Source organism: Hyaena hyaena, unplaced genomic scaffold, assembly GCF_003009895.1.
Source record: "Hyaena hyaena isolate Hyena2069 unplaced genomic scaffold, ASM300989v1 scaffold_331, whole genome shotgun sequence".
Classification (NCBI taxonomy): domain Eukaryota; kingdom Metazoa; phylum Chordata; class Mammalia; order Carnivora; family Hyaenidae; genus Hyaena; species Hyaena hyaena.
The window spans coordinates 1,451,424-1,461,782 of record NW_024080965.1 but is presented as its reverse complement, the minus strand read 5'-3'; positions in this window follow the sequence as shown (position 1 = coordinate 1,461,782).

Genomic DNA, 10,359 nt, shown 5'->3' with positions numbered 1-10,359 from the left:
ATTAGTTAGTTAGGAGTATTAGTTCAAATTCTCTGTCCATTTCAATGGACACTGCTGCTAGACTCTTTCTGAAGCACAACTCTGTCTTGTCCCCTTTCTCCTCAAAAATCTTTCAACAGTTACCATTGAGAAAATGAAAAGATGAGCCACAGGTCAGGAGGAAAATAACTACAATTAATAAATCCGATAATATATCCAGAATATATCAAGAACTCTTACAACACAATAATAAAACAACCCAATTTGAAAATGGGCAGAAGATTTGAATCGACATTTCACCAAAGTAGATATATGAAAAGCTAATATGTACACACATTTAAAGATGTTGACCATTATTGGTCATAAGGAAATACAACTTAACACCACAATAAGATATCACTTCACATCCACTAGAATGGCTATAATCAAAAAGTCACAATAACAAGTGTTGGTGAGAATAGGGAGAAACTGAGACTCTCCTATGGGAAAATAAATGTTGCAGCCACTTTGGAAAAACAATTTTGCAGTTTCCTAAAAGGTTTAGTATATACTTACTATACGACCCAGTAATTTTACTTCTACATATCTACCCAAGAGAAATGAAAACATACATCCACACAAAACTTGTACGTGAATGCTCACTGCAATATTATTCAAAATAGACAAAAAGTGGAAACAATACAAATGTCCATTAACTGGTGAATGGATAAACAAAATATGGCATATCCAAAAAATGAAATATCATTTGACAGTAAAAAGGAATGAAGTACTGATATATTGTATAACATGGATGGACTTTAAAAGCATTATATTTGGTGAAAGAAGTCAGATACAAAAGATCATATAACCACATGTTATATGATCCAGTTAATATGAAATGTTTATAAAAGGCAAATTTATAGAGATACAAAGTAAATAAAAGGTTGCGGAGAGCTGGGAGTGGAAATGTAGAATGACTATAAGTGGGAAGAAGGTTTCTTTATAAGATATTAGAAGTATTCTAAAATTACATTGTACAACTCTGTAAATTTATTAAAATTCACCAAATTGTGAATTTTATGGCCCCAAAGTTAACTATAAATTTACTATATAACCCAACAATTCCCAAGAAAACAACGACTTGCACATAAGACTGTTCATAGCAGCCTTAATAATAATTGTGAAAAGGTTGAAACTACCCACATGGGCATTAACTGGTAAATAGATAAATCAAATGTGGTATATCCATATAATTGAATGCTTCAACATGGATGGACTCCAAAAACACTATGCTAAGTGAAAGAACCCAACATGGAAAACCACATATTAAATTATTCCATTTATATGAATTGTTGTGCAAAAGTAAACCTACAGAAATAGAAAGCAAAATAGGCACAATGAATCTTGCTGGAGTGATGAGGATGTTCTAAAACTGGATCATGGTGATGATTGCACAACTCAGTAACTTTACTGGACATCACTGAATTGTACACTTAAAATGAGTGAATTTTATGGTATATAAATTATACCTATTTTCAAATAACAAAGTTTCCATGGATCTTCATGTACTGCAATGTCAAACCCAAATGCCTCGGCCTGGTCCTCAAGTCCTTCCTACATGGCCCAAGTGTGACTTGTCATCCAGCCTCACCACACCGCTCACTGTCTTCTGAGCATGCCCTCTTCATCTGCCTTCCTGCTTTTGCTTGAGCTGTTTCCGCAGGTACCTCAACTCAGCTCTCAATCCTCGGTCTTCCTCACCTCCCCTTGCAATTGCTTCTACAATCAGTCTTTGTATTTCCCATTCTTACGGCTTTGCCTACTAATGTATTTACCCACTGTGTGTCTGTTGGGTGTTAGGATACGGTGCAGCCCCACTGACTTCCTAGTTCTGTCCTCCTGGATGATTGACAGCCTCTAGCACAGAGCCTGTCATAGATCCACACTTGTTACATGAATGAACAAACAGACCCATTACTGACTTTTCCTCTTGCATCTTTTTTTTTTTTAATTTTTTAATGTTTTATTTATTTCTAGGAGAGAGAGAGAGACAGTGTGAGCAGGGGAGGGTCAGAGAGAGAGGGAGTCACAGACTGAAACAGGCTCCAGGCTCTGAGCTGGCAGTCAGCACAGAGCCCGACGCGGGGCTCGAACCCACGAACCACGAGATCATGACCTAAGCGAAAGTCGGACGCTTAACCGACTAAGCCACCCAGGCACCCCACCTCTTGCATCTTTCTGCTCTATCTCTAGCAAGCTTTCCCAAGGAAGTCCAATGCTTTTAAAACCTGTCAGTAAAGACCACTATTCCCTCTTAAATATATCGGGTGAACACTGTATAGCCAGGCCAACCTGGCCCACAAATGGTCCAGAGGGTTGGTATAAGGTAAGCACCAAATTCACAGTAGCATAGGGCTGCTGCCTTATACCCATAGCTAAAATCCCATAGTATTCTGATAAGATCCGGACACTCCAGGTGGTGAATCAAGAGAAGTCTGTGAAGGCATTACTAATGCTGTCACACATTAGGGCCCTTTTCTAGGACAATATCTACTGTGATTACTGAAGGCTTGGTTTAGCGGCCCTCAGATAAGCCCAAATTGTTCCTCCACAGAAGGATTCCCTCCCCTCTCTCTGGCAAATGTACCTATAGTTCTTATGGAGACCTCACTCATGCTAAACAGATGACTCCCCTTCTTGAGGAGAGGGATGTACCCTCCCTGCCTGTTTCAACTTTGGGTTGTTGTAACTGATGATGTTGTCTCTACATATCAGAGCTGAGGTTGGCAATTCTCTGGAATTCCACTTTGAGCACCAGAACATGTGTCCTAAAGCCAGAGGGCATGCAGTGCCTCTCAAAACAATTAGAAGTGGAAGGAGCCTGAGTGTCATAGGGATATGATTTTTAAAATTTTTTTTCAGCTTTAATGAGATATAATTAACGTAAGATTGTGTGCATTTAAGTGCACAACATGATGCTTTGGTACATGTACATGTTGCAAAACAAAACAGGGTCAGCTAACACTTCTATCACCTCATTTATCTTAGTGTGTGTGTGTGTTTGTATGTGTATGCATGTAGTGAGAACATTTAAGATCTGCTCTCTTTTCAAGTATATAATACAGTATTATTAACTACAGTCACCGTACTGTACATTAGATCTCCTGAACTTATTCACCTTACAGCTGGGAGTTTGTATCCTTTGAAATGAGTTTGAATCTCATTTCATCCACTCCCCAACCCCTAGCAACCACCATTCTGCTCTCTGTTTCTATGAGCTTGGCTTTTTTAGATTCTTCATACAAGTGAGGGTCACACTTGTATGAGGGCCACACAACTAAGTAGTGGAGGAGGGCCTGAACTCGGCACCCTTCAGCGCAGTGAGTCCAACATCCGACTTAACTTAATCAGTGAGTGATTAAGTGATTAACTCACTTAATCAGTGAGTACAGATATGCAGCAGAAGTAAGGTCGCACCAGGGACGTGCAAGCAAAGAAAGGAGCTCATGAAAATTTGCAAGGGGGTGAGGAGGGGTAGAAGGATGTTAACATCAAGTAGGGAGGTGGGGGTAGTCCTCCTGCTGTAACTCCTCCCTAGACCCCAGACAAGGGAGAGGGGGAATGGGAAGGAGGGGGGGAGGGGGGAGAGAGAAGGCAGAGGTTGTAGGTTTTAAATTTTAAACTTTAAAATTTCGTTCTATCATCCAGCAATAACTCTGAGCTTTTGCAGGACAGTCTCAATGTCATTTAACCCTGCTTAATAAAAATTAGTGGGCTGGACTTAGAGATAAATCATACATCTAGCACCATTCAAATCAGCAATCACTAAGAGAGACTTGAGTTTTAAGTGTGATGAGAGAGCAGAACAAAGAGGGCCTGGCCAAGCATGTAAAGAATCTTAGTCCTTAGGACAGACGAAACTCCTTCCAATTCTCCTTGCTGGAATGTTCTCGCAGCTTGTCATGTGGGGTCCTTCCCCTGATCCTCTTATCTAAAGAGGCCTCCCCCTAGTTATTCTTGGTCTTAGCTCCTATTTATTTTTTAATAATTTTTTTTTTAGTTTTAGTTTTTTAAGAGAGAGAGAGAGAGAGAGAGGGAGGGAGAGAGAGAGAATCTTAAGCAGGCTCCATGCTCAGTGCAGACACGGGGCTCGATCTCATGACCCTGGGATCATGACCTGAGCTGAAATCAAGAGTTGGATGCTCAACTGACTGAGCCACCTATGTGTCCCTAAAGGGACCATTATATCCCATTTACATATATGAGATCCCCTAAAATTTAAATGATTTTCCCAGATCATATAACTTACATTTGGCAAATCTGGAGATTAAATTCATTTTCTGACTCCAAAGCTTTCCACAATGCCAGAATGCCTCTGTCACATTGGCCTGGTTATGTCATAAAAACTGCCTCCAATTTGGCTTTCTATTCTTAAAGGTACCTTGAAAATAATTCTTTTTTAAAAATAACTTTATGTGCTTATGTAAAAATGAAATGTGTTTGTCACAAAAACGCAGACAACACAGAAAAGAATGAGGATAAAAATAAGATCCTACCCCAATACCCCATCAACTGAGAATAACCACTACTATTAATTGGTGACAGGCAATCCCATTGGGATGACTCTTAAAATCTGTTCTTTCCCTCCTCTGCCTCTTAAAACTGGAAAAATATTACCATAATTGATTCAATTCCCCAGGCCAGAACCTGAGACTCATCTACAATCCCTCTTTTTTTTTTTAAGTTTATTTTGAGAGAGAGGAGACTGAGTACAAGTGGGGGAGGGGCAGAGAGACAGACAGACAGACAGACAGACAGAATCCAAAGCAGGCTCCAGGCTCCCAGCTGTTAGCACAGAGCCTGATGTGGGGCTCGAACTCATGAACCATGAGATCATGATCTGAGCCAAAATCAGATGCTTAACCAACTGAGTCACCCAGGCACCCCTATTATCCCTCTTTTTATCTTACTCATCATGTCATCAAGGTATATAAACTCCACTTTGAAATACATCTGGAAACTATTTCTCTTACCTTGACCTGTCATCTTAGTCCAGGTGACCATATATTTCTTGCTTGAATGATGACAATAGCCTCACAATATATTTCTTGTTCGGATAATGATGACAGACAGCCTCCTCGAATATTCTTCCTGTTTCTATTTTTGCCCCACTAGTTTTATTAACAACACCATAGCCAGAGTTTTATAAACATAAACTAAATGACTTTCCAACTCAAAATAATTCAGTAATTTCCTACCATACTTAAAGTGACATCAAGGCCTAGTAAGCAACAGTCACAACATCCTTTCTATTCCTTGGACATACTAAGCTCATTTCTGCCCTAGGGCCTTTTTACTTCGTGTTTTCCCTACCTGGAATGCTCTTCTCCTAAATCTTTGTGTGACTTTTCCCTTTACATTATTTAAGTTCACACTCAAATTCCACCACGTTAGAGAGGCTGGCTCTGACCTTCCTACCTATCTAAACTAGTCCCAGGCTGCTACCTTTTTCCATTCTCTATCCCTTTACTGGATTCTTTTTTGTAATGCTTATCATTACCTAAAGGCATATTATGTAATTATTTGTTCCTTTTTTTGTTTGTTGTATCCACTAAGATGTAAGCTGCAGGAAGGCAGGACACTGTGCTTAGAATAATGGTTAGGTGCTCAATAAATGTTTGTTAAAATGAATGCATTTGCAGACAAGATAGATGAAAAATTTTACAAAAAAGGGATTATAGTCTTTATGCTTTTAAAAACAAAATTACTATATTGAATATTTCTTATACTTAACAGAAGGAAAGGAAGTTGAAATAAAGCTGAAGGAATTGCGTACCTTTAGAAAAAATTGCGTACCTTTCATCTCTTCGTAAGATGAAACAAAAGTTGCCAAATAATGGCTCTAAATTTAAATATAAGGCATAGAAATCATTAAGGGATAGTGATTGTGATGCTGTTATGTTTTTCAACCACATAGTTCACTGTTAGATGGTAACTATTTAGTCCATGCAGTGACAGAGCTTTTTGTTTCTTCATTTATTCATTCCACAAAAATATATTGAACATTTTGTGTCAAGCTATGGTGCGGGGATAGACAGTAAGACAGCTAAGATCCCCACTCTCATGGTGTGTGTGTGAGATATTGTCAGATTTTATTTATGAAGAAAATAGTATGTGGTGATAAAGACTGGCCCAAGGTGGGCTAGGGTGGGTTGGGGTAACTGATTCAGTTTGGGGGTCAGAGATGGCCTGCGCAAGTGACATTTGATTTGAGATTTGCATCATCAAAGAAGTCAACCAGGGCAAGCTCTGGGAACAGAGAGCAGTCCAGGCAGATGCGGGGCCAGGGTACATGCTCAGAGCAGCGAGGGATAGTTGGTCTCGGGACTGGAGAGCCAGCCCAGCCCAGTGTAAGAGCTTGGAGACCAAGGAGGCCACACATCCAAGAGGCGAGTAAGAAGGTGGCACACACTTTATTCATTTGGCAAGGAGTTCAGATTTTATTCCAAGAGTAAGGAGAAGCCACTGGAAAGCTTTTTTTTTTTTTTTTTTTAAGTAGATTCCACACCCAGTGTGGAGCCCAACATGGGGCTTGAACTCACAATCCTGAGACCAAGACCTGAGCTGAGATCATGAGTCAGGTGCTTAATGGACTGAGCCACCCAGGTGCCCCATCCATCAGACAGCTTGAAGTGAGCTCTCCTTTCTCCTATGAGCTCCTCTGTAGTCTAATGACTCCAGATTTCTGTTAGTCACATTACTGTTAATGCTGTAAAATTTACATTCGGTTCTGTGTCCATAACTCTCAAAAGTGTGGAGCTGTCTTTTAGATTTAAAATGGTGCAATGTTTACCATAATTGTTTAAAAACTGTGGCTCCTCTGGGGCGCCTGGGTGGCTCAGTCGGTTAAGCGTCTGACTCTGGCTTAGGTCATGATCTCACCGTTCATGGGTTCGAGCCCCATGTTGGGCTCTGTGCTGACAGCTAGCTCAGAGCCTGGAGCCTGTTTCAGATTCTGTCTCCCTCTCTCTCTGACCCTCCCCTGCTCATGCTGTCTCTCTCTCAGAAAGAAATAAAACATTAAAAAAAAAAAACAAAAAACTGTGGCTCCTCTTTCTCCCTTCCTCCCTCCCGTTTTTCTTTTCCAGAAGAAAAACTGATTTTATTGTTTCCCATCATTACATACGAAACAGCAAACTTGTAGAGACAAAAAAAAAAAAAAAAAGACCTCAACAGAAATGCAATTTAAACCTGAAAAAAGTTATTTGTTCCATGATATTAGGTTGATACCTTTTCAAAATGCATTTGTCTGGCCTTTGCAGAAAGTTTTGTTTACTAGTCAAAGCCTGCCACAAAATCAAGGGTGTCAGTGTCTTTTCTTTTCCACAGGTCTTGACAATGGAGTCCTCATCAAAAGCCATGTACTCTCAGAGCTCCAAGGCTGTGTGCTTAGCTCTTTGCAATGGCTTTATTTTTCCTTCTTATTTCTCTTCCTGAGTTCTTCCTTCAGCCAACTCCCTGCTGTTGTGTCTTCCTGAATAGCTTTCTTTATATTCTCTGATTTTCCAGGAGTGTTTCTTGCCTCCCAATTCCCTATACCCCTTAGGATTAGACAGATTGTACAAATGATTGTACCTTTACTTCTTTCTCAAATGAATGGAGTTTGGAAGCAAGCAGTTCAAGACTATTGCTGTGATCATCAAATGGTCCAGGCCCTTCTAGTTTGTTGTTTTAGCGGTCTTAACAGACATATACCTGATGCCTGGACGTTTCAGGCCTTTCAGTCCCACCATCGTGTTTACCTAGCCACCAAGAAAGAACCCACTTTCTTCCTTTAAAAGCAAACTTCCCACCCTCACACACTGCGAGTGGGAATGGATAAATGGAATGTATTTAATATATATTCAGCAATAAAAAGGAATGAAGTACTCGTACATGCTGTAACATGGATGAGCCTTTTAAACATTATGCTAAATGAAGGAAGCCAGTCACCAAAAACCTAATTATTGCATGATTCCATTTGTATGTGGTGTGTGCATGATAAATAAAGCTGCTGAGAAAACAAAACAAAAGCAAACTTCACAGTTTTACACCACGGCTTCCACTTACATTTCACATGCCAGAAGGCAGTCACATAGTTGTGCCTACATACAAGGGAAGCTGGTAAATGTAGTTTTTATCCCAGACAGCCATGAGCCCCGCTAAAAATCAATTCTGTTACAATAAGCAGAGGGGACAGATATACTACAGAGCATTTGATCATCTCTCACCCACCTTAGTCATACCTTAGACCTTGTCATTCTACCCATAGAGGGTCACTGGATGTACTCCCTAGGAACATGACACTTAATTTTAGGCAAATTGATCTCCTTCTCAGAGTCTATGCAGGAATGTGTTGGCTTCAGCTCACATATTCTAGATCAAACTTAATTTCATCTGGCAGTCATTCTTTATAGTTGTATTCTGTAACAAGTTCCTTATTTATTGAAGGTGGAAGTTTCTTTTTAACTCTTTGCTATTTTATTTTGCGTTCAGTTGGTTTCAAGAGTTGGAGGTGAACCCAAAATGCCCTTTTCCTACTGTCTTTAACTCTAGTTTTTCAGGCTAAATACTCCTGAATTCATTTTCTTCTAAATGCGGCCCTTCTGGGGTTTTGCAGAATGTAAAAATCCTCTGGGGTTTTCTCTAGTTTTTGAATCTAGCCCAGCCTCCAGTATTGTATATTCAGTGCTCTCTAGACAGGCTGGCTGCCCTTCTCCAGGTAAACTCCCCTCAGACCTCACCCCTACGCTATCTGCTCCAGTCATGTTTCACTTTTCAATAAAGGTTTGGTGTCAACTATAGAGTGGATGTATGCTTTGGCTGTATTTACTGATTTCTTACTGCCTTGACTAGGATGCTTTCCCCTTTCGCCTGTTCCTCAGGAACCTCAAGTGCAACCCCTTTGAATCTAAATGCAGCATCTCTTACCCATTCCTCTTGGGAAATGGCACCACCTGTTGCCCAAGTCAAAAACATGGGAGCTGTTCTAAGTTCTCCCTTCTCACCCATTTCTCAAATGTCCTCACTCCCTAAGCCCTCTCCATTCACTTTCTGGACCATCCTCACAACTGCCCCCTGCTCTTCACTTCCACCGCCACTGCCTCAGTTCTGTTCTCATTCATCCTGGACTGGATCTGCCTTCCTTCCTCGGTTTCAACCCCCTCCCACTGCACGCGTCACACAGCAGCCAGCAACATTTTTCTTTGGTGCAAACTACACCTTGTCTCCTGTCACCCCTCCCATCACTGTTCAGATCCTTTATTGGTTCTCCGCTCTCCTCAGTTAAGTTCAAGCCTCTTTCCCTGGCAACCAGGCCCTTCATGGCCTGCTGTTTACTGCCTGTCCCACATCAGATCTTCCCTCTTCCCCAACACCTTTCTTTCCTGCTAGCCATGCCAAGCAACCTACAATCTTTCAAAGCCTCTGCATGATTCCCCCCAATCTTTAAAAATTATGGTAAAATACACCAACAGAAAAGAGGTTTGATATCTTCTCTCTCTTCACGTGGAAGCTATCTGACCCCTACTTGTGTTTCAAATCTAAGTTCAGGCATCATTTTCTCTAAATCTTTCCTCTCACTTACCCCTACTCTGATTTCAGTGTCCTTCCCTTATTTTTCCATAAAACTCTGTGCACACTTCTCTACAAACATAGCATTATGCTGTAATTTTTGGCTTGTTTTCTTCCCTGATTAAAATATAAGGTCCTTAAGTCCAGGGACAATATCTTGTTTCAGGATTCCCAGTCCCAAGCCTATACATGAATTATTGAACAGAATTAAACAAATGTTGAAATGCAACAACAAATAATGAACTACCTCCTCTGCATTTACATTTTGTTGACTTTAGAACAGGGCAGGAAATGACTAAGTGGAATTCCAGAAACCCAAGCTCTTCCTCACGCCCCCACGAACCCTACTTCCAACAGGGCGATCATTGGTTCCGTGACATGTTGACTCAGATTGCCCTCCAGCCAGTAGAAAGCATGCACAGCATGGACTCTGACTGTTCTATGTACCAGTATTGCCTAATTTGTCAATAGCCGGTACCTGTGTAATCCTCCTTGTTGGAGTAGAGTGGTTCTTTCTGAGTTTGAAAAAACTAATGTAATGTGTGTTTACTGATATGACACCATATCAGGTATCAGGGTATCAGGCAGAAGGTTAACTGGAAAAAAGAAGACTGATTTTAAGTGATCTGGTCATCTGGGATGAAGGGGCTAAGGTACAGCAGAATTTGAGCAGCCTGCTAATTGGATGAGTAATAGATCATGGGTCCAAAAGTAGTAGGGGGCAACTATATTTATATGGGCTCTTATTTCACATTTTAATGTCTCTCAAACTAGAATGTATCTTCAAAC